Genomic DNA, 25,665 nt, shown 5'->3' with positions numbered 1-25,665 from the left:
TTTCTTGGCCAGGTAGGTGGTGTGAACAGGAAGAAAGTGAGCAGACTTGGTAAGGTGATCCACAATAACCCAAATGGAGTCATGTCGCTGCGATGTAGGGGGCAGTCCAACAATTAAGTCCATGCTGATGTCTTCCCATTTCCAAGAGGGAATAGGTAGTGGTTGCAGGGTACCCGCTACCTTCAAATGGCTGGCCTTGACACGTTGGCAAGTATCACATTCCGATACGTAGCGTGCAATTTCTGGCTTCATTCCACTCCACCAGAAAGTTTGACGCAGATCATGAAACATCTTATTACTGCCAGGATGGATAGAGAACTTGGAGAGATGGGCTTCGTCTAGGATTTGCCTCTTAAGAGTGAGGTCGGATGGTACAACAAGTCGGTTTTCATAGTACACTATCCCATTCTCACCCTGCCAGAATTGCTTGTACCCTTCATCCTTCCATGAAATCTTCCTTTTGATTTGCCTTATTTCCTAATCCTTTAACTGTGTTGACCCAATTTGGTCCTCTAAAATAGACTCAAGGGATATATGGCCGAGGGTTAGGGGAGGATGATGAGGACACCACGAGTACATCTACACCAGCAGCACCTCAGGCGCCTCCAGTTGCTCATCCACCTCAGGCGCCTACAGTTGCTCATCCAGTTGGGCCAATCACTCGAGCCCGTGCGAGAGAATTAAACTTCATCATGCTGTTAAGGAACGAAGGCCCATCGGAATAAGAAGATGGCCCAACAGGGCAGCCCAGGTGGGGCGCCTAGGGTTGGGCGCCGTGACCCCTTCGGACTCCAGGGGCTGCGCCCCCTTTATTTAGTCCGAGTCCTTTTTGTTTACGACTTGAGTTTTGTTTTACATCTAGCTTTAGCTACCCTTGAACACGCGCAAATACGCGCTGTCCTTGTGTGATTCAGAACTCCACCTTCGAGTGATATTTAGATTGCTCGCCTCTTTTTCTTGTTCGTTCTTCGATTGCGGACAGGAATTGATCTTCGTGATCAGGCTGATCTCGCACCGGCGAGGTTGGTAACCATCGGGAGTTGGTTCAGCGATTGCATTGGCGCTTCGGGTTCGCTCGTCGTAGTCGGATCGTGAGGGTCTACTTCCACCAAGTCGAATTTATCTCCACTCACCGAAAGATCGGGCACTCCGACTCTATCAAGTGGTATCAGCTTTCCAGGTTGATCGGTGAGTTTTACCGAGTGTTTTTCCCTTCCTACAGTCCACAAAAACCAAAACAAATTTTTTTCAGGTTAGATCCTTTGTCCCAGCAACCGTTTAGCCTCGCACATTCTTTCAATAAGTGTCTTTGGACTGTAGGAAGGGAAAAACACTCGGTAAAACTCACCGATCAACCTGGAAAGCTGATACCACTTGATAGAGTCGGAGTGCCCGATCTTTCGGTGAGTGGAGATAAATTCGACTTGGTGGAAGTAGACCCTCACGATCCGACTACGACGAGCGAACCCGAAGCGCCAATGCAATCGCTGAACCAACTCCCGATGGTTACCAACCTCGCCGGTGCGAGATCAGCCTGATCACGAAGATCAATTCCTGTCCGCAATCGAAGAACGAACAAGAAAAAGAGGCGAGCAATCTAAATATCACTCGAAGGTGGAGTTCTGAATCACACAAGGACAGCGCGTATTTGCGCGTGTTCAAGGGTAGCTAAAGCTAGATGTAAAACAAAACTCAAGTCGTAAACAAAAAGGACTCGGACTAAATAAAGGGGGCGCAGCCCCTGGAGTCCGAAGGGGTCACGGCGCCCAACCCTAGGCGCCCCACCTGGGCTGCCCTGTTGGGCCATCTTCTTATTCCGATGGGCCTTCGTTCCTTAACAGCATGATGAAGTTTAATTCTCTCGCACGGGCTCGAGTGATTGGCCCAACTGGATGAGCAACTGTAGGCGCCTGAGGTGGATGAGCAACTGGAGGCGCCTGAGGTGCTGCTGGTGTAGATGTACTCGTGGTGTCCTCATCAGGTTCCATGGGAAACAATTTCCAAACTAAGCCTTTCCATCTCCTTACATAGGGTCTCTGTGAAGTTGGTTGCTGTCAAGCAATCGCAATGGGTCTTGCGACTAAGAGCATCGGCCACCACGTTGGCTTTGCCGAGGTGATAATGTACTTCCAGATCATAATCCTTTATCAACTCCAACCATCTTCTTTGGCGCATGTTGAGGTCGGCTTGAGTGAAGATGTACTTGAGGCTCTTGTGATCGGTGTAGATGTTGTAGTGGGTGCCCATCAGATAGTGTCTCCATATATTTAAGGCATGAATCACTGCTGCCAACTCAAGATCATGGGTCGGATAGTTCAGCTCGTGCGGTCGCAACGCCCATGAGGCATAGGCAATGACTCAATTGTCTTGCATAAGAACACACCCAAGTCCAGTGCCAGAGGCGTCGCAATATACGTCAAACGGCCTGGAAGGGTTGGGTTGAGCTAAAACTGGGGCTGAAGTCAGCAAGTGTTTCAAGGTGTGGAAGGCTTCTTCACACTTGTTGCTCCACACAAATTTGACCTCCTTCTTCAGCAGCTCAGTCATCGGCTTAGCTATCTTGGAGAAATCTAGGATGAAACGCTGATAGTAGCCTGCTAGTCCAAGAAAACTTCGGATCTGGTGAACTGAAGTGGGTGGCTTCCAGTCCATGACCTCCGGTACCTTCCTGGGGTCAACTGCTATGCCGTTCCAAGAGATGGTGTGTCCCAAGAATTTGACACTCTCCAACCAGAATTCACACTTGGAGAACTTGGCATAAAGCTGATGATCTCTCAACCGTTGAAGAACCACATGAAGATGCTCGGCATGTTCTTCTTTGCTCTTCGAGTATACCAGGATATCATCAATGAACACCACCATGAACTTGTCCAGCTCGGGCATGAACACTGAATTCATGAGGTACATGAAATAAGCGGGTGCATTGGTGAGTCCAAAGGAAATAACCAGGTACTCGTAGAGTCCATATCTTGTGGAGAAGACAGTTTTGGGAATGTCACAGGGTCTGATCTTGATTTGGTGGTAACCGGAACGAAGATCAATCTTGGAGAACACTCAGGCTCCTGCTAATTGGTCAAACAGAACATCAATGCGGGGAAGTAGATACTTGTTCTTGATAGTCACCGCATTGAGGGGTTGGTAGTCCACACACATGCATAGACTTTCATCCTTCTTCTTCACAAATGGGGTTGGGCAACCCCAGGGTGAAGTACTGGGTCGGATAAAGCCTTTCTCCAACAGATCATGTAGTTGGGTTTTCAACTCGACCAGCTCGGCGAGTGGCATCCGATAGGGTCTCTTCGATATCGGGGCGGTGCTTGGCTGTAGTTCAATGGCGAACTCGATATCTCTATCTGGCGGCATACCAGGCAAGTCATCTGGAAACACATCGGGGTACTCGTGAACAACAGGAAGGTTTTCTATCCGGGCTTCTGTTACAGGGTACGCACAAGGAGTTGCGTATTCAGGGTGGGTCAAGTGTAGGGTAGAGTTGCCATGCAAGGGTGAGTTGATGTGGAGAGTTCGGGCAGCTACGTCTAGAACTACCTGGTGTCGGGTCATCCAATCCATCCCCAAGATGATATCTATTCCTTCTAGGTCAAGGATGATGAGATTCTCCCTAAAAGGAGTCTGGCCTAATTGGATAGGCACAAGGTTAACTATCTTGTCTGAAGCTATTTTCCCTCCCGGGGTGGAGATCACATATGACCCTTTGGTGCGATCAACACTCAGCTTACATCTCTCACCAGCCTTATTCCCGATGAAGCTATGGGATGCTCCCGAATCAAACAAAACAACAACAGTTTGATTATGGACAAGGAAGGTACCCGTCATTACTGGCGCACCTTCGGGGAGCTCGGTCAGGCTGGTGTAGTTGAGCCGACCCTGGCGAACCTGCACCTTGCACCTTCTTCCCCTGTTGGCTGTGGGGTTTTGGCCAGGCTGCTGATTCTTGTTTCTGGGGCAGTCCTTGGCAAAGTGCCCTTCATTGCCACAGGTGAAATAGCGGTTACCATTCACAAGGTGCGGCAGCGGCGGTAAGGTCGACCGGGGCGCCTGCGGTTGGAAACCGGGGAAACGAGGTGCCGTTGGTAGTGGAGGGCGAGCAATCCATTGTTAAGATTGTTGTGGCCTGTGGGGCACCTGAGGGGGAACCATTCTGAACCTTCGAGCGGGCGGGCTCGGTAATGCCACTGAGGCCTTCCGCTTCTGGTCAGCCTTGAGGGCCTGCATGCAGTCTTCTTGGGAGATGGCCAGATTCACCAACTCATTATAGGTATCCACCTTGATAGGATTCAACCTCTCCATGAGGTCCACGCTCAACCCTCTACGGAACCTATCCCTCTGCTTCTCGTCGGTATCCGCGTGATAGCCTGTGTAGCGGCACAGGTCGTTGAAAGCTTGGGCGTAGTGTAGGACGTCGCAGCTTCCCTTGGTAAGGGCCAGGAACTCGTTGAGTTTACGCTCTAGGAGACCTTCTGGGATATGGTGCCCTCTGAAAGCGGTCTTGAACTCATTACAGCTGACAGCATGGTCGGCCGGCAACATTGCATGGTATTGGTCCCATCAAAGCTGGGCGGAACCACGCAGTTTTTGAGCCGTGAACCGAACCTTGTTCTGATCGGGGCATGGCGCGGTGAGGAGTTCGAATTTGGATTCGATCGTACGAACCCATGCATCGGCGTCGAGAGGGTCCTCTATCTTGTGGAAAGTCGGGGGTTGCGTGCTCAAAAAGTCTTCATAGCGAGCAACTTGAGGTTGCTGATGAGCCCTCCCTCCATGGGGCTGCTGCTGTTGCCCTTGGACAATGTGCCTTAGCAGCTTAGTTTGAGCCGCCAAGATGGCTTCCAGTGAAGGTGGGGGCAGAGGTGGGGGAAGGTCCTACCTCTGCTCGTTGCCACTGGGCACAGAGCCGGATCGGGTGCGGTGCACCATCTGCAAGAGTCAACATTCCATTAATTCCATAATCTCAGAAGTATTCCACTTATGCGGGAACGTATATGTTAAATCCTTAAATACGACTCTTGCCGATAGTGCAACACAACAATATTTCTCACTAAGGAGATGTACACTTCTTCTTGCCATCCTAGTTAGCAACTAGCTCGGTCCTACACACAACCTCGGGCAAGCCAAAATCGTATCCCATGGGTTCCACTATATCCGACCTTAGGTGCTCAGGTTGGGGAAATGAAACCGTGCAACAAGGGGTCGGGCGAGGCGGAGACCTGCCGCGAGGGGTCGAGCGCATCAGACCTTGCGACTCGGGGTCGGCCAAGCTTTGGATAGACCCACAGAACGGAAACCTGCGCGCGGTTTTCAGCACAAAAACTCACACAACTTGGCATCCAAGGCGGGTCACAAAGGGTCAAAAGTCGAGTCAAGAGTGAAGGGAAAACAAGAACTGCTTTCACCAAGATCATTTCATTATTGTTCTCATAACACAAGAGGAACACTCAACTCAAGGCTAACCTATTACATCACTATCCAAAACTTAGGTTGCCGAGGAGTACATGTAACACCCCGTCCTCCAAAGCCGCACCGCCCAACCCTTCCGAGGGGCGGGCACGCGTACACATAGCACCCTGCTTACACTTTCGTCCTCGCTTCGTGTAAAAGGGTTAACCTGAAGGTGCTATGGCTGGTTGACGAAGGCTTATAAGTTGCCTCCACCCTTGCTAAACTAGCAATGTAGTACTAAACATGCGCACCTACGCTAATGGGCCACACTGGGCCAACCAAATTGGGCCGGGTGTCACATTCACCCCCCCTCAAAGAACCTGACGTCCTCGTCGGTCCAACTCACCCACGCATGGGAAAATGTCCAGGAACGTTCCCTCTAAGCGCACGACCGTACGTCCAGTGCCGGCGCAATATGCCATGCCGTGTGTCCCATCTCAGGCCCACACGCGCCATGCGCCATATGCCCGCACACTGACCCGTACGCGCAACCGCGAGGGTCGGCTCTGATACCATTTGTAACACCCCTTCCTCCAAAGCCGCACCGCCCAACCCTTCCGAGGGGCGGGCACGTGTACACATAGCACCCTGCTTACACTTTCGTCCTCGCTTCGTGTAAAAGGGTTAACCCGAAGGTGCTATGGCTGGTTGACGAAGGCTTATAAGTTGCCTCCACCCTTGCTAAACTAGCAATGTGGTACTAAACATGCGCACCTACGCTAATGGGCCACACTGGGCCAACCAAATTGGGCCGGGTGTCACATTCACCCCCCCTCAAAGAACCTGACGTCCTCGTCGGTCCAACTCACCCACGCATGGGAAAATGTCCAGGAACGTTCCCTCTAAGCGCACGACCGTACGTCTAGTGCCGGCGCAATATGCCATGCCGTGTGTCCCATCTCAGGCCCACGCGCGCCATGCGCCATATGCCCGCACACTGACCCGTACGCGCAACCGCGAGGGTCGGCTCTGATACCATTTGTAACACCCCTTCCTCCAAAGCCGCACCGCCCAACCCTTCCGAGGGGCGGGCACGTGTACACATAGCACCCTGCTTACACTTTCGTCCTCGCTTCGTGTAAAAGGGTTAACCCGAAGGTGCTATGGCTGGTTGACGAAGGCTTATAAGTTGCCTCCACCCTTGCTAAACTAGTAATGTGGTACTAAACATGCACACCTACGCTAATGGGCCACACTGGGCCAACCAAATTGGGCCGGGTGTCACAGTACAACAAAAGATTAGCTTCCTATAGTCTTCAACCTAAAAGTTATCTAGGTTGCCGACGGAGGGAACACTATGCGTCGGAGAAGGGGTGTCGCCATCTTCAATGTCCATACTGGACACTCCTACTACCTCCGCAGGGTCCTTTTGCTCGTCTAACTGCATTTCAAGGGCATGGATGGCATCGAGCTCGGCGTGGTGCTCGTCCAAGTGGGCATTAGCGACTGCGAGCTCCATCTCAGCCTCCATCTTTTCTTCGGCCAGTTGAATCATGTCATGCTCCATGTCCGTCACTTCTTCCTCAAGCTCGAAAATCCTAGCCTGCATGTCATGGATCTGTATGCTTCTCTGGATGAGCTGATATGACCGCTCCACCAAGTCTCTCTTGGCAGCGTTGAAATGCCCCTGGGTATCCACGGCTATCCGAGCCAAGACAGCCATAGCCCAGCCTTGAAGCTCAATCATCCGGTACAAGGCTGACATGCACCTGGTCGTGGTAGAGAGGGTGACCAACGAGTGGGAGGTTGCCAACACCTCCATGTTGTTGACACGGTCAAGCCAAGCCGGGTCCAGCGGATCCCTGGTGGGAAACAAGCCGATCGGGTCCAAAAGGACCTCAAGCGGGTGTAACCGACAAAACTGGGTGAGGGCTTGCAGAGCAGCCGACTCCCAGGTGTCCTCAAGGGCGTGACCATAGGTCGAGACCTCGAGCTGGGGCCACTCGGGCTGTACAGGGGGTGGAGGTACAACCACTTGCACATTGCATCTCTGCACTCCGTGCTCCTGGTACTCCCGTCCCACGTACAGAGGCGGGGACTAGTACCCAAACCACCTTAAGGTATCCCATAATATAGCAGGAAAACCCTCGAAGCGTAGGCACGTGGAGTGGGAAGTGCCATCAGCACCGTGAAACACGTGTCCGAGAGCAGCCATCTGGAACCAAGAACCAAAACAAGCGTGAGATAGAAACCCCAAGGAGAACAGATCGGGCAGGAAAAGCACTCGGAGTTTTGACCAGAGCGCAAGCTGAGAAGGTAACTAGAAATCCTTAAAGCGAAGAAGAGCTTTTACCAAGGCAAGGTGGTTTCACAAATTTTAGTTCATGATGCATGCACGGCCTACCTCGTCCTCTCAACCAAAACAACTGCCAAAAACTTTGGTATTACGCAGTCAGTGCCAGTGGCAAGGCAACCAGTACGTCGCTCCCTATAGTAGCTAGTCGGTTTCTAGTAGCGTTTTCTCTAAGCGAACGCGGTTAGTGTACCTGCAGAAAAACACAACCACCTGAACCTTTCATGCCAGCACCCACGAAAGCGTCCTCAAGCATTACTGTTCACTATAGAAATGGAACCCATGCGTTTAACGCTGCATGGACAGCACAACAACTGTGGAAATAGGTCCCCTTTGAATGGAACCATATAACCCTTCACATACTCGAGATGCGGAATCAGCGCACGTATAATAGACGTGGGTGAACAACCGTGATGATAGGCTCGTTGGAATCGAACCATACCACCCTTCGTATGAATTAACATATGGGACCTGCGCATGTATGATAGACGTGGGCGAAACAACTGCGATGATAGGGTCCTTTGAATAGAACTCCCTATCAACCCTCGCATACTCGTGATGCGGAACTCGGCACATGTATGATACACGTGGCGAAGTGCTGGGGGTTAGCAAAATAACCAATAAGTAATAGCCACATAAAATAACCCCAAAATCTCCTAGGGCCTCTCGTACTAAAGTCATCCTTAGCGATCGTACGAGATTTTTCAACATTTTTTTTGCAAATTTTATTCAAAAAGAACGTGTTTTAGGACCCATTGTGTTCAACTTCACCTGAAAAGAGATACCACAAACAAGGCTGAGCTTCTAAGCTCAACAAGACTTAACTGACCAGTGGGAAAGCTACTCCACCACTTCTAGACATCCGAGGCTCTTTCGCTGAGGGGTTTTATTTGCCAAAAGCAACTATGTTAGGTCCTTACTTTCAAGGTTTTAGCTCAGATTCTAAGTTCATTAACCAGTCTACATTGGCAACTTACACTAAGCAAGCATAGATCCAACATTATGTATATAAGCTCAACATCAAGACCATGTCATCATCAGACTCCTTCTTTACTCAGTGTAGCATAGCGATCAAGCAGTCTCAAACTGTGAGAGGCAGACGAATCGATTTGAGTTCTTTAACCATGCATGGTGGACCTAACCTCATGACATCCGGGCACCACTGAGGGTCGCTTCCTGTGTCGGCCTTCCCCATCAATTCCCTGACCCGTGTCGGGCCCACTTCCCTTGGTGCAAGGTTCCACAGACCCGGCCTCTGCCGTTCCATGACCACACTTGCCACCACATGCGGCCGTAGGGGAACTTCGTTCCAGAGACAGTGGATCGACCGCTCACATCCAGGTTCAATCAGGTACTAGGCTTCCCCATCCCATAATGGGTATGAGATTAGTACTTTCAAACACTTGATCAAAAACACCACCACTGTTGGGCCTTAACAGATTCAATAAACAGACGGGGCGATCAGCCGACCACCAAAAGAGTTCACCAAAGCCCTGCCATATCCATCGTCCTCATAGTTGTAACCAGAAAGAGAAACAACCAACTCCTATAACTCGTGAGTGACAGGAAATCACTCGACTTTTACCGAGTCCTATTAAGCATTGCAACTGCTCGACCCAACAGACTAGTGTTCAGACCAAAGGAACTAAGCCATGCATCTATGGTTGCAAACAACTCCTATATGTAAATGCACATACATAAGAAGGAAGGCATGTGCAAGTTTAGAAAGTTGGGTTCATGCTTCGGGGCTTGCCTTCAAGCGGGGTGGAGGTGAACTGGTCCTCAGTGGGTTCTGCTTCGGCTTCTGTGATCGGTGGCTCAGCTACTGCTCCGTCTTCAGGCGCCGGATGCAGTTCGTAGGTGCCGTCGGCGAGATGTAACTCTACACGAATGCAAATGCAGGAGTTAGCTCTTAGACGGTTATTTCAACCACACTTGCAAGTTTTAGCTCAGACACTGGTAGCAAAGCTACAGGAAAGGTGGGGGAGTTCAACTTCAGTTGGTGGAGACAGGATAAAAGGGTCGGATGGGGATAAACTTATGATCTGACCCTTAAGCTTAAGGAATAACTGTACCGGGGTCCTCAGACTCAACACAGAGAAGGCCCCGATATTTTACACAGATACCCTCGGGTCAAGGAAAGAGATACAGCTGAGCCCTCGGGTGAGGTGGATAAGGGTCGGCGAACAGACAGGGTCGGGCGAGACGGAAAAAGGGGTCGGGCGAACCGGGAAGGGGTCGGTAGCTTACCTTCAGGTCTACTGGTGAAGTCTTGGGGTTGGGAAGGAACAGACTTGGGCGGAAAGACTAAAGCACTAAGGCTTGGGCGGCGGCGATGTTCAACGATGCTTCGGCGGCGGCGGCGCTTCTTGTGGACAACAAGAAAGCTCTGGCACAGCGCGGAGGAACAGGCGGCTGGTGGGTTGGGGAGAAGCAGGTTTGAGCGGAGAGGGGAACTTCTCAAGAGCTCAAGCGGTAGTGCTCAAGTGCGAGCAGAGTATGGGGCGGCGAAACAGCGATAGCGAAGGAAACTCCGGTGGGGGCTCTAGTACTTTTTTTTATATTGCGCGGAAGAGAGAGTTTGAGCAGCACGAAGACCGGAAAGAAAAGGATGGAGTGCGATGCCCTGGCGGCGATTGAGCAGCGATGGGCGGCGGAACAGAGCCTTGGAGACAGGGTCTTTGGTCATTGGGCATTGGAGACAAGGCTGGCGCAGGCGCAGCTTTGCCGGGATTTAGATTTGGCAAAGGAGAGCATGGTCTGGTCGTGTCAAGCGACGGATTGTGGGCGGCGACTTGACTGGCATGACAGGAAGGAAGGTACTACAAGCGAGGTCGCAGTAGGCAAGGTGACAGGGTGAGCGGCGGCGTGAGCGAGCGCAGACAGCAGCTTGCCAGGGCACATTATTGGCGAGGCCGAAAAAGGAGTTGTCTCTGCCGGAGCCATGGTTGGCGGGGGTGGTATCGTCATGGAGCGAGCTCGTGGGCGGTGCGACTGTGGAGAGGCGGAAAAACCGGAAGGCATCGGGGCTTGCAGCTGGGGATCTGGGCGAGGTGATGGGTGCGGGGTGCGAGGCGATCTGACGCAGCAGCGACAAAAACTCTGCCACGGTGGCGACAGGGCACCTTGGCGCGGCCGGCGAGGGTGCGAGCAAGACGAGGCGAGACAGAATGGGTTGCAAGAGCTTCCACTGCGATTGGGGAGGAAGGCGCGCTGATCCATCCTATCGCGGCCGGCGACTAGGCGAGGCGGCGCGCGTCGAAGAGATCGAGCCACGCGGCGGGGGAGCTCTGAAGCGGGGCGCATGCTGCTCCGGCGCGTTTGTCTCGAGAGAACCGGGGAAACTGGTTGTGGGTCCACCCGTCAGTCTCTGGTTCACTTTCAGCTCCATGATTTGGAAGGAATACTGTCTTTGGGACTCTGAGGGAACCGACGGTCTGGTTTGGGTTTCAGGGGTCGGGGCCGAGAACCGGACCTTAGGCGCTCAAGCTCAGGAAAAGCTGAGTCAGCTGGATTAGGGACTCATCTTAAGATTAACTCGGCTGATTAACCAAGGTCGTTACAACCAGCCTAGGGACTGGTAATAACTTCGACATCACAAGGCATATTCGTACACTGGCCAGGATTGAGACCATCTCCTGAGGAGTACAGCAAGAAAAAAGATAAGGGCAAGAACAAAGTCCACAACGATGAAGAAGAAAAAGGCGACTACCCAGGATCGACCAAGTGGTTGACTCCAATGCTAGGTGCGCTTTATTATGCTTTCTCGACTGTTACTCAGGCTATCATCAGATTAGCCTGAAAGAAGAAGATCAAGCTAAAACAGCCTTTATCACACCATTTGGGGCTTTTTGCTACAAGATAATGTCATTTGGACTAAAAAAACGCAGGGGCAACCTATCAACGAGCTATACAGATGTCTGCTTTAATAGCAGCTACATCGCAATGTTGAAGCTTACATGGATGACGTAGTCGTCAAAACACGAAACTAGGAGGAACTCATCGCCGATTTGGAGGAACCTTTCTCAAGTCTACGAGCTTTCCGATTGAAACTCAATCCTACCAAGTACGTTTTCGGAGTACCTTCCGGCAAACTACTCGGGTTCATCATTAGCCATCGCGGCATTGAGGCCAACCCGGAGAAAATATTTGCCATCACAAACCAGCTAGCATCAAGGATGTGCAAAAATTCACAGGCTGCATGGGAGCTCTTAATTGGTTTATCTCGAGACTTGGAGAACGGGGACTACCCTTCTTCAAGCTTGTCAAACGACAGGACAAGTTCAAATGGACAGAAGAGGCAGACAGGCATTAACGCAACTCAAAGACTTTCTGTCAAAGCCTCCAATCCTCACTGCTCCATCTCCAAACGAGGACTTGCTCCTATACATAGCAGCCACTACTTACGTCGTCAGCACGGCAATAGTAGTTGAACGGTCTGAGCTAGGCCACGTTTACAAAGTCCAAAGATGTGTGTACTTCGTCAGTGAAGTACTCTCGGACTCCAAAACTCGGTACTCGCCGATACAGAAACTCCTATACGCAATTCTGCTAACCTCACGAAAATTGCGACATTACTTCCAAGAACACAGCATCACAGTCATCTCTGACTTCCCGCTCGGCGAAATTCTCCACAACAGAGACACCACGGGTAGAATTTCCAAATGGGCAGTTGAACTCGGAGCTCTAACCTTGGACTTTAAACCAAGGACAGCCATCAAATCCCAAGCTTTGGTCGACTTCGTGGCCGAATGGACTAAAAACCAAGTACCAACACCAGTTGAGCGGCCAGAGCACTGGGTAATGTATTTTGACGGATCCCTCAAACTCGAAGGAGCCGGCGCAGGCGTACTTCTCATCTCCCCAAAGGGAGACCAACTCAAGTACGTACTGCAAATCTTCTGGGAAGCCTCGAACAACGAAGCCGAGTACGAAGCACTACTACATGGCCTTTGCCTCGAAATTTCCCTCGGCATCAAATGACTACTAGTATACAGCGACACTCTAGTCGTCATAAACCAAGTCAATGACGAGTGGGACCGAAACAAAGACAACATGGGCGCTTACTGCAAAGAAGTTCGCAAACTAGAAAACAAGTTCTTAGGCTTGGAATTTCATCATATCATCCGCAACAACAACATAGCCGCCGACGTACTATCAAAAATGGGCTCAACTCATGCAGAAGTTCCAGCAGGAATTTTTGTCCACAAACTCCACAAGCCGTCCATACCAGAACAAGTGACAACACCGGTAGTCCAGACTACAGGCGTCACTCAAGAAATCATGATGATAGAAGTCGACTGGAGGACACCCTTCATCGACTACATCAAGGATCACAAGTTACCTTCTGACAAAAATCAAGCCGAGAAAATTTCCCGACGAGGAAAAAACTATGTTCTAGTTGGAGACAAGCTCTACAGAAAAAATGCATCATCAGGGGTACTCATGAAGTGTGTTACCCGTGAAGATGGCCAAGAAATCCTAGAAGAAATTTACAAGGGGATCTGTGGCAACCATGCATCCTCACGAACAATAGTCGGCAAGGCTTTCAGAGTAGGTTTCTACTGGCCAATGGCTTTGGCCGACGCTAAACAATTAGTTCAGAAGTGCAAAGGTTGTCAATTCTTCACTAAACAACAACATGTCCCTGCCTACAAGCTAGTCACAATACCTCCAACATGGTCGTTTGCCTGCTGGGGGCTCGACATGATAGGGCCATTGCCAACCGCGCCAGGAGGATTCAACCGAGTACTCGTGGCCATCGACAAATTCACCAAGTGGATCGAGGTCAAACCAGTCACTTGCCCCAAGGCAGACCGAGTCCTCGACTTCTTGGATGAAATCGTACACAGTTACGACTTTCCAAACAGAATCATCACAGACCTAGGGTCCAACTTCAACAATCATGACTTCTGGGAGTACTGCGAGAATAGCGGAATTGACGTCCGCTATGTCTCGGTTGCTCACCCACGAGCCAATGAACAAGACGAGCGTGCCAATGGCATGATACTCGAAGCTCTCAAGAAATGACTACATGACGTCAGCAATACAAAGGGAAGCAAATGGCTCAAGGAATTACCCAATGCTCTGTGGGGACTATGAACCCAACCATGCAAAACTACTAGGCTCTCTCCCTATTTTCTAGTATATGGCTCAGAAGCTATATTACCTGCAGATGTCATGTGGCAATCTCCCTCAGTCAAGCAATACGACGAAGAAATGGCAGAAGAAACAAGGTGCACTGATCTAGATAGTCTAGAAGAAGCAAGATGCGCAGCGCTAGTCCAATCAGCCAGATACCTTGATGGGTTAAGGCAATACCACGACCGGAATGTCAAAGAACAATCTTTCAACTTAGGTGACATGGTCCTCAAATGAATCCAAGACACGTCAGGGTTGCATAAACTCAATTCACCATGGGAAGGTCCTTACGTTGTATCCAAGGTTACAGGACCCAGATCTTACAGACTACAAGAACTTTCAGGAGAACAAGTACCAAACTCTTGGAATATAGAACATCTCTGTCGCTACTACCCGTAGTAGACAAAAAGAACTCGAGTTATCGCTTCAAGCAAAAACTCATTTCAACTACTCGAGCCAATAGCTCGACTACCGACTAAAAGATATGCTACTCTTGATACAAGATTGCCAACTCAACAGGCATTCTAGATCTGGTACAAAAGAATAATTCTTTACTCAAGTCCAAAGAACACATCAAAAATTTACATATGAGTAAAGGTACTCGAAATACAGTACAAAAGGACTACAAGCAATTGCCTACTGGTGGGCTGCATTTAAGCCTCAGACTTTTACAATATCACAAGGCCACTCAAGTCTGCTGACTACAATGGGAGGGGCCTACACGCAAGGAAGCTGCGCAAAACGCAGCCATATCCAGGTCCTCTACCCAAGGCAACGCCAGGTACTCCTGCACCGCCACTGCCTTGACAGCAGCAACGATGAATCCCGCGTGCCACGTAAAGAAGGAAACAAGGCTGCTCTTTTGCTAGCCTTGTCGAGCCGATCCACACTACGGCCACACCTCCACCTCTAAGAGAGCAGGATAAAGACCGCAGCACTCATCACCCATCACTCGCGAGTTCCAGCGCGTACCCGGCTGGATCACGAGCTGCAAGATGAGGCGCGCGATGCACCCTCCTACGAGGATTCTTCTAGCATCGCGGCTATCCCTACGAGTGCTAGAGTCTATGGAGGGAAGGTGGCCCCAATCTACGAGGAATCTTCTAGCACCGGTGCACTCTTTGACAGCTCTCTACACTCAACCACCATGCTAGGGGAGGCTATCTTGGTGGTGACAAGATCCGTGAGGCCGAGGCCAGAGCTCATGTTCCACGACTACATCGTGTGTTTATCGCTCGATGTTGTTCTCCTACAGCCTGTGCCGGCCTCCAGCGGCCTCCTCCTTGGCTTAATTTGGTCATCCGTGAGCTCAATTGGAAGGTGGTGAACCCAATTTGCTATCCAATGTGCTCAATTTGGGTGAGCACATGTTCGATTCAGCATGTGAGATTTCAATTTGCTGGAGGACAAGCACGATTCGATGCAAGCGAGTGGATCAAAGTGCTCGATGAGGAGCTCTACGGTAGGAAGGAGTTTAGTCTACCTGTGGAAGGGAGTGTCGGTACATTTTGCTAAAAGAGCTGAACGGCAGGTTGTTGATTCTACAAAAAGTCATGTTTCATTTTCAGCTAACAACACTCAAGGTCATCCCCTACCATATCAAAATTCTAGGTCACCAATGCCTTCATCTCGTGCACCTTCACACTCAGTTTCTATACCACACAATGCATTTGAGGCAAAGAACAAGAGTGTTGTTCCATACCAATCTAGTTCTTCATCATCTCAAGCTATAAAGAAGACAAGCAATATCAAATGTTTTAAGTGTGGTGGTGATGGGCATAAGCAAGCTGAGTGTCCTAATTGTCTTGTCATTGTTGTTCTTGCAGATGGCTCATATGATTCACACAGTGAAAAAGAAGACAAGGAAGATGAAGATGACCCAAGTGATGCAAACGTTGAAACTCATGAGTATTCTATTCAAGATGGTAAGTTAGAATTGGGGCTGAATTTCTTGGTGTCGGGGATAGATCCCCAGTACCCGCAAGGAAGTAAAAAGGCGGACTCCTACTAGGATTCCTCTATGATCCTACTACGACTCATACCATGTAATTCTACTAGGACTCCTCCTTGTAACCGACTAGTAATCCCGCCCCCTGTAGTATATAAATAAGGGTAGACGTACCTAGATTGGCAGCTTGAGAGACAACAAAGAACCCCTCAGAACCACCAAGAGGTGCAATACCAAACAACACCCAAGCGCAGGGTGCAATATACAACACTCCAAATAGGACGTAGCGTATTACAATACTCTGCCGGTCCGAACCTGTATAAATTCATGTCTTGTGTCCTCACTTTTACCTTCAAGTTCCAGGTCCGGCGATTCCCCACCAACCAATCTACTACCTTAGGATACCGCTCGGTAGGTTACCGGGTATAAAAAACCGACATCTAGCGCACCAGGTAGGGGTGATCGTCGAGATCATTAGGCGAGCTTGAAGGACCTCATCTTCAAAATAAATTTACTCGATGAGAAGCAAGTCGTCGAGTTCCAATTCGAAGGAGAGTCGAGAAGCTTGGGAAAACAATTTGATCATGGGCAATTCCATCTACATAAGCCACGAGTCCATATCCAAGTTAAATCCGACAAGGCAACTCCAAGGATTGCACCGTATTTTGATACGGTGCAATCCTTGGAGTTGCCTTGTCGGATTTAACTTGGATATGGACTCATTTTGATACGGTGCAATCCTTAGAGTTGCCTTGTCGGATTTAACTTGGATACGGACTCGTGGCTTATGCAGATGGAATTGCCCATGATCAAATTGTTTTCCCAAGCTTCTCGACTCTGCTTCGAAATTGGAACTCGGCGACTTGCTTCTCATCGAGTAAATTGATTTTGAAGATGAGGGTCGGGTGAGACGGAAAAGGGGTCGGGTGAAATAGACAGGGTCGGGCGAAATGGAAAGAGGGGTCGGGCGAAACAGATAGGGTCGGGCGAAACAGACAGGGTATCAGCAGCTTACCTCTAGGCCTACTGGTGAAGTCTTGGGGTCGGGAAGGAACAGGCTCAGGCGGAGTGATGAAAGGTGCTAAGGTTTGGGCGGCGGCGAGGTCCGGCGGTGCTCCGGCGGTAGCGGTGCTTCTTGTTGACACAAGTAAGCTCTAGCACCGTGCGGAGGAAACAAGCGGCTGGTTGGTTGGGAAAAGGCGGAAGTTAAGCGGAGAGGGGAGTTCCTCAAAAGCTTAGGTGGCAGCACTTGAGCACGAAACAGAGGAAGATGCGGCAAGGCAACGATAGCAAAGGGAACTCTGGTAGAGGCTCTGATACTCCCTTTTATAGCTGTGCCGAAGAGAGGGAGTCCGGGCAGCGCGAGGATCAGGTTGATCAGGATGGAGTGCTCTGCCATGGCGGCGATTAGTCAACGCCTCTATTGGCCGGCAAAGTGGAGCTTCGGGGATAGGGTCTTCGGTCATTGGGTACTGAAGACAGAGCTTATGCAGGCGCGGTTTTGCCGGAGGGAAGGATTGGCAAGGGCGAGCGCGGGTCTGGTCGCATCAAGCGGCGGATTAGGGGCGGCGATTCGGCTAGCATGTGGCAGGAAGGAAGGAAGGGGCACTGCAAGCGAGAGCGCTGCAGGCGAGGTGACAGGGCGAGCGGCGACGCTAGCAGGCGCAGACCAGCGGCTTTGCCAGGGCACGCTACTGGCGAGGTAGGAAAAGGAGTTGTCACTGCCGGATCCGTGGTTGGTGAAGGCGGCATCGTCGTGGGGCGCGCGCATGGGCAGCGCAATAGAGGGGCGGCGGAAAAGCCGGGAGGTATTGGGGTGCGCGGCCGGGGAGCCGGGTGAGATAATGAGCGCGGGAGGCAAGGCGGTCTAGCGCGGCAGCAGCCAATCTTTGGTTGCAGCAGCGACAAGACACCTTGGCGCAGCCGACGAGGGTGCGAGTGAGACGAGGCGAGGTGGAAAGGACTGCAGGGGCTATCGCGCGGGATTGGGAAGAAGGCGTGCTGATCTATCTTGTCACGGCCGGCGACTGGGCGAGGCGGGGCTCATCGGGGAGGTTAAGCCAAGCGGCAGAGAGGCTCTAAAGCAGGGTGCATGCTTGCTCTAGCGCGCTTGACCCGAGAGATCCGTGGGATCCTTTCCCTGGGTCCAACTTCCAGACTCTGGCTCTCCCACAACTCCAAAGTTTGGAGGAAAACTGACTTTTTGGGACTTAGAGAAAAACAGCGGGTTGTTGGGTGTCAGGGGTCGGGGCTGATTAGAACTGCAGATTTGGGAACTTGTCTTAAGATTAACTCGGCTGATGAACCTGAGTCGTTACAGCCTACCCCGCTTAAAAAGAATCTCATCCCGAGATTCGGGTGTAAGGGCAACCAATAGGGGTGTACGGTTCCTACCTTCCTGACTGAAAAGAAAACCTCTGAAGTGCTTGTTCAGATACTCCTCTATTTCCCATGTTGTTTCCTCATCCGTGTGGTTGGTCCATAGGATCTTGTACATTTTCACCACTTGTTGTCGGGTGTGCCTCTCCTTACGGTCGAGGACTTTGGCCGGGTACTCGGCATAGGTCAGGTCGGGCTCGATTTGAAGTTGCTCCTATTCCAAGATCTCAGTTGAGACTTGGACACATCTCTTCAGTTGGGAGACATGGAAAACATCATGAATGGCCGAGAGCTGCTCGGGTAGTTGGATCCGGTAAGCAACGGGTCCGCAAATTTTCACAATCTCATAAGGGCCAATGTAACGGGGAGCCAATTTTCCTTTTACTCCAAACCGTGCACTCCTTTGGTTGGGGAGACTCGAAGATATACGTGATCACCAATGTCAAACTGCAGGGGTCTCCTCCTCTTGTCGGAGTAACTCTTCTGTCGAGATTGGGCTGCCTTGAGATTTGCTTGAATTATCTTAACTTGCTCTTCGGCTTCTACTACTAGATCAGGGCCATAGGTTTGTCGTTCTCCCACTTGTGACCAATTCAATGGTGTCCGACATCTCTGACCATCTAAGGCTTCAAACGGTGCCATCTTCAAATTAGCCTGGTAGCTGTTGTTGTAGGAGAACTCTGCCAATGGTAAGCACTTATCCGAATTCTTGTCATAGTGGATGACACAAGCTCGTAGCATGTCTTCAAGGATCTGATTTATTCTTTCGGTCTGACCATCAGTTTGGGGATGATTAGTCGAGCTACGGATGAGCTTGGTGCCAAGTGATGCTTGTAGTTGTTCCCAAAAACGTGCTGTTGAGGTCGGCTTGAGTAAAGATGTACTTGAGGCTCTTGTGATCAGTGTAGATGTTACAGTGGGTGCCCATTAGATAGTGTCTCCATATTTTTAGGGCGTGAATCACTGCTGCTAACTCAAGATCATGGGTCGGGTAGTTTAGCTCATGAGGTCGCAACGTCCGTGAGGCATAAGAAATGACTCGGTTGTCTTGTATAAGAACACACCCAAGTCCAGTGCCAGAGGCATCACAGTATACGTCAAACGGCCTAGAAGGGCCGGGTTGAGCTAAAACAGGGGCAGAAGTCAACAATTGTTTCAAGGTGTGGAAGGCTTCTTCATATTTGTTGCTCCACACAAACTTGACTTCCTTCCTCAGCAGCTCAGTCATCGGCTTAGCTATCTTGGAGAAATCTGGGATGAAACACCGATAATAGCCTGCTAGTCCAAGAAAACTTCGGATCTAGTGAACTGAAGTGGGTGGCTTCCAGTCCATGACCTCCTGTACCTTGCTGGGGTCAACTGCTGTGCCGTTCCAAGAGATTGTGTGTCCCAAGAACTTGACACTCTCCAACCAGAATTCACACTTGGAGAACTTAGCATAAAGCTGATGATCCCTCAATCGCTGAAGAACCACATGAAGATGCTCGTCATGTTCTTCTTCGTTCTTCGAGTACACCAGAATATTATCAATGAACACCACGACGAACTTATCCAACTCGGGCATGAACACTGAGTTCATGAGATACATGAAGTAAGCGGGTGCATTGGTGAGTCCAAAAGACATAACCAGGTACTCGTAGAGTCCATATCTTGTGGAGAAGGCAGTTTTGGGGATGTCACAGGGTCGGATCTTGATTTGGTGATAGCCGAAGCGAAGATCAATCTTGGAAAACACTCTAGCTCCAGCTAATTGATCAAACAAAACATCAATGCGGGGAAGGGGATACTTGTTCTTGATAGTCACCGCATTGAGGGGTCGGTAGTCCACACACATGCGTAGACTCTCATCCTTCTTCTTCACAAACAGGACTGGGCAACCCCAGGGTGAAGTGCTGGGTCAGATAAAGCCTTTCTCCAACAACTCATATAGTTGGGTTTTTAACTCAGCCAACTCGGCGGGTGGCATCCGATACGGTCTTTTGGAGATAGGGGCTGTGCCGGGGATCAACTCTATGGAAAACTCCACATCTCTATCGGGCGGCATGCCTGGCAAAACATCGGGAAACACATCGGGGTACTCACAGACTACAGGGATGTCCTCCAGTCGGGTCTCAACTGCGGGATACGCACAAGAATTCACATCTTCTTGGCAAGCCAATTGGACAACAGAGGGGCCTTGGTGGGGTGAGTTGACATGGATAGCTCGGGCTGGGATATCTAGCACAACATGGTGCCTAGTCATCCAATCCATTCCTAGGATGACATCAATCCCCTCTAGATCGAGCATAACAAGATTTTCCTTAAAAAGGGTTCGGCCTAGCTGGATAGGCACATTGACACTCATCCTATCTGATGTGATTACCCCACCCAGGGTGGATATCCTAAAAGACCCTCTTGTTTGGCATTCCTTTAACCCATATTTATCACTAGTCTTTTTTCCAATAAAACTATGTGAGGCTCCTGAGTCAAACAAAATCAAAGCTGAACAACTGTAGATAAGAAAGGTACTCGTCATTATCGATGCACCTTCAGGAAGCTCTGTTGCGTTGGTGAAGTTCAGCCGACCTTGGCGAACTTGCATCTTGGGCCTCTTCCCTTTATTGAGCATCGCATTGCTTTGCCCTGGGCGCTGATTCTGATTTCTGGGGCAGTCCTTGGCGAAATGCCCCACATTGCCGCAGGTGAAGCAGCGATTACCATTTGCAGGGTGCAGTGGTGGCGGTAGGGTCGGCCGCGGTGCCTGAGGTTGAAATCCCGGAAAACGAAGTGCTGCCGCTGGTGGGGGTCGGGCAACCCATCTTCCTGACTGCTGGGGTCGGCTGGGCACCTGTGGAGGAACCATTCTGAATCGTTGTGCAGGTGGGCTGGGCATCAGCATTGGAGCCTTCCTCTTCCTCTCGGCTGCCAGAGCCTTCATGCAGTCCTCTTGTGAGATGGCCAAGTTGACCAACTCGTTGTACGTATTCACCCTTATCGGGTTTAATCTCTCCCTGAGCTCCAGGCTTAGCCCTCTGCGGAACCTGTCTTGCTTCTTCTCATCTGTGTCCGCATGGTATCTAGCATATCGGCACAGATCATTGAAAGCCTGCGCATAGTGCAGGACATCACGACTTCCCTGGGTAAGGGCCAGGAACTCGTTGAGTTTACACTCCAGAAGACCTTCAGGGATATGATGGCCCCTGAACGCCGTCTTAAACTCTTCCCAGCTGACGACGTGGTCGGCCGGCGTGGTAGTGATCCCACCAAAGGAGGGTAGAACCACACAGTTGCTGCGCGGCGAACCGAGCCTTGTTCTCCTCCGGGCAATGGGCGGTGAGGAGGGAGAACTTGGATTCGATGGCACGAATCCAGGCATCGGCGTCGAGCGGGTCTTGTGTCTTCTGGAACAAAGGAACCCGTCCCCAAGAAATCCTCATAGCAAGCAACATGAGGTTGCTGCTGAGCCCTTCCCCCATGGGGCTATTGCTGTTGCCCTTGGGCAATATGCCTCAGCAGCTCGGTTTGAGCAGCCAAGATCGCCTCCAGCAAAGGCGGGGGCGGGGGCGGGGGCAGATCCTGCCTCTACTCACTACCACTAGGTACAGAGCTGGAATGGGTGCGGTGCGCCATTTGCAAGAGTCAGCGTTCCATTAGTTACATAATCCCAGAAATATTCCAGTCATGCGGGAACTTCTGTGCTAAATCCTTAAGGCGACTCTTGCCGATAGTGCACACAACAACATATCTTTTATTAAGGAGGTGTAGATCTTTTTGCCATCTTAGCTAGTAACTAGCTCGTCTCTGCACTGTTCTCTTGCTAACCAAACGGAAAGGTGTTCTGATCCACGCTCGGTAGGGTCCAAGATCCGGGTTCTCATCGGCTGGTCTGCACACAACCTCGGGCGAGTCAAAACCTTATCCCGGGGGTCCCACTATGTCCGACCTTTAGTGTCCGGGTCAAGCAAAATGGAGCCTTGCAACAAGGGGTCAGGCGAGGTGGAGACCGGCCGCGAGGGGTCGGGCGCATCCGACCTCGTGACCCTGGGTCGGCCAAATTTTGGACAGACCCAAAAGAGCGGAAACTTTGCGTGCAGCTACAGCACAAACTTCACACACAACTTTGGCATCCAAGGCATGTCCCAAAGGGTCAAAAGTCGCGTCAAGAGTGAAGGGAAAAACAGGAACTGATTTCACCAAGATCATTTCATTACTGGTCTCTTAATACAGAAGGAGTACTCAACTCAAGGCTGACCTATTACATCACTATCCAAAATTATAGGTTGCCGAGGAGTACAACAAAAGACCAACTTCTACAGCCTTCAACCTAAAAGTCATCCAGGTTGCCTACTGAGAAAATACTATGCATTGAAGAAGGGGCGTCGCCATCTTCAATGTCCATACTGGAGACTCCCTCTCCCTCCTCAGGGTCTTCCTCCTCCTCCGGGGCTATTTGCTCATCCAGCTGCATTTCCAAGGCATGGATGGCATCTAGCTCGGCATGGTGCTTGGCTAAGTGCGCATTTGCGATCGCGAGCTCCATCTCAACCTCCAATTTCTCTTCAGCGAGCTGAGTCATGTCATGCTCCATGTCCGTCACTTCCTCCTCTAGCTCTGTAATCCTGGTCTGCATGTCGGAGACCTTTATGCCCCTTTGGATAAGCTGATATGACTGTTCCACCAAGTCTCTCTTGGCGGTATTGAAATGCTCCTTGGTGTCTACGGTGATCCGTGCCAAGACAGCCATAGCCCATCCTTGAAGTTCAACCAGTCGGTATAAAGCTGACATGCACTTTGTCGTGGTAGAGAGGGTGACCAACGAGTGTGAGGCTACCAACACCTCCATGTTGCTGACGCGGTCAAGCCAAGCCGGGTCCAGCCGATCCCTAGCGGGAAACAAACCGATTGGGTCCAAAAGGACCTCAAACGGGTGTAACTGGCAAAACTGGGTGAGAGCCTGCAGGGCAGCTGACTCCCAGGTGTCCTCAAGAGTGTGACCGTAGTCGAGACCTCGAGCTGGGGCCACTCGGTCTGTACAGAGGGTGGAGGTACAACCACTTGCACGTTGCACTGTTGCACTCCGTGCTCCTGGTACTCACATCCCGCGTAAAGAGGCAGTGACTGGTACCCAAACCACCTCAAGGTATCCCACAAAATAGTAGGAAAGCCCTCGAAGTGTAGGCACGTGGAGTGGGAAGTGCTATCAGCGCCGCGAAACACATGTCTGGGAGCAGCCATCTGGAACCAAGAACCAAAACAAGCGTGAGACAAAAACCCCAAGGAGAACAGATCGTGCAGGGTGACATACTCGGATTTCTGACCAAAGCGCAAGCTCAGAAGGTAGCTAGAAATCCTTAAAGCGAAGTAGGGCTTTAAACCAGGGCAAGGTTGTGTTAAGGATGCAGTTTTACAGATTTTAGTTCATGACGCATGCATGACCTACCTCATCCTCTCAACAAAAATAACTTCCAAAAGCTTTGGTCTCACGTGGTTAGTGCCAGTGGCAAGGCAACAAGTACGTCGCCCCTATAATAGCTAGTCGGTTTCTAGCAGCGTTTCCCTAAGCGAACGCGGCTAGTGTACCTGCAAAAAACACAACCACATGAACCTTTCATGCCAGCACTCACAAAAGCGTCCCCAAGCATTCCGTTCACTATAGAAACGGCACCCATGCGTTTAACACTGCATGGACAGCACAACAACCATGGAAATAGGCCCCCTTTGAATGGAACCATATGACCCTTCGCATACTCGCGATGCGGAATCTGCGCATGTATAATAGACGTGGGCGAACAACCCTGATGATAGGCTCGTTGGAATCGAACCATACCACCCTTCGCATGAGTTAACATACGGAACCTACGCACGTATGATAAACGTGGGCGAAACAACCGCAATGATAGGGTCCTTTGAATAGAACTCCCTATCAACCCTCGCATACTCGTGATGCAGAACTCGGCACATGTATAATACACGTGGCGAAGTGCTGGATGTTAGCAAAATAACCAATAAATAATAGCCACCTAAAAATAACCCCACAATCCCCTAGGGCCTCTCATACTAAGGTCATCCTTAATGATCGTACGAGATTTTTCAACACATTTCTTGCAAATTTTATTTAAAAAGAAAGTGCTAACCTATTGTGTTCTCTGTCCTGCTAAACTTGCTCTGATACCAGTTGTGGCGGAACACCTCGGATTAACTTAGCTAAAGCACGGTTAAGTCGCCTAACACGCGAATCTCATACTTTAATCAAGTTAACTCGACGATCCGTCAGATCTCATCCGATAAACCACTTAGACAGAACCAAGTTAGCATAGCTCACACGAAAGTAAGTGGTTCCAGAGAATACAACAGATCAACCAAGTTAAACAAGCTCAACAATTTATTTCAACATTGGTTCGAACATCAAAGTTTTACAAGATTCAAAAGCAGCGGAAAGATGAAATAGCGGAAGCTAGTGCCGGGGTCGGATGTCCCTGATGACGCCGATCAGGACATCAGTGATCCCTTTCCTCGCCGTTCAAGGAGGGATCCCACTCGACCGTCCACCCAAGAGGAAGCTGGGGCAGCCAAGTGCCAACAGCAGCAAATTTAGAAGCTTCAACTTCACCTAAAAGAGATGCCACAAGTAAGGCTGAGCTACCGCTCCGTCTTCTGGCACCGGATGCAGCTCGTAGGTGCTATCGGCGAGATTTAGTTCTACACAAACGCAAATGCAGGGGTTAACACATAGACGGTTATTTGAACAACACTTGCAAACTTTAGCCTAGAAACTTGTAGCAAAGCTACAGGAAAAGTGTGGAATTCCAAGCTTCAGTTGATAGAGAACAAGACAAAAGGGTCGTATTGGGAGAAACTTATGATATGACCCTCAGACCTAAGGAATAACTGTACCGGGGTCCTCACACTTAAGACAGAGAAGTCCCCAAAATTTTACACAGATACCCTTAGGTCAAAGTAAAAGATACAGCTGAGCCCTCGGGCGAGGTGGATAAGGGTCGGCGAAACAGACAGGGTTGGGCGAGACGGAAAAGGGGTTGGGCGAAACAGACAGGGTCGGCGAAATGGAAAAAGGGGTCAGGCAAAACAGATAGGGTCGGGCGAGACGGAAAAAGGGGTCGGGCGAAACAGACAGGGTGTCAGCAGCTTACCTCTAGGCCTACTGGTGAAGTCTTGGGGTCGGGAAGGAACAGGCTCAGGCGGAGCGATGAAAGGTGCTAAGGTTTAGGCGGCGGCGAGGTCCGGCGGTGCTCCGGCGGCAGCGGTGCTTCTTGTTGACACAAGTAAGCTCTAGCACCGTGCGGAGGAAACAAGCGGCTGGTGGGTTGGGAAAAGGCGGAAGTTGAGCGGAGAGGGGAGTTCCTCAAAAGCTTAGGTGGCAGCGCTTGAGCACGAAATAGAGTAAGATGCGGCCAGGCAACGATGGCAAGGGAACTCTGGTAGAGGCTCTGGTACTCCCTTTTATAGC

The sequence above is a fragment of the Setaria viridis genome, chromosome 5 (assembly GCF_005286985.2).
Source record: "Setaria viridis chromosome 5, Setaria_viridis_v4.0, whole genome shotgun sequence".
NCBI classification, from domain to species: domain Eukaryota; kingdom Viridiplantae; phylum Streptophyta; class Magnoliopsida; order Poales; family Poaceae; genus Setaria; species Setaria viridis.
Note: the sequence above shows the minus strand (reverse complement) of the source record.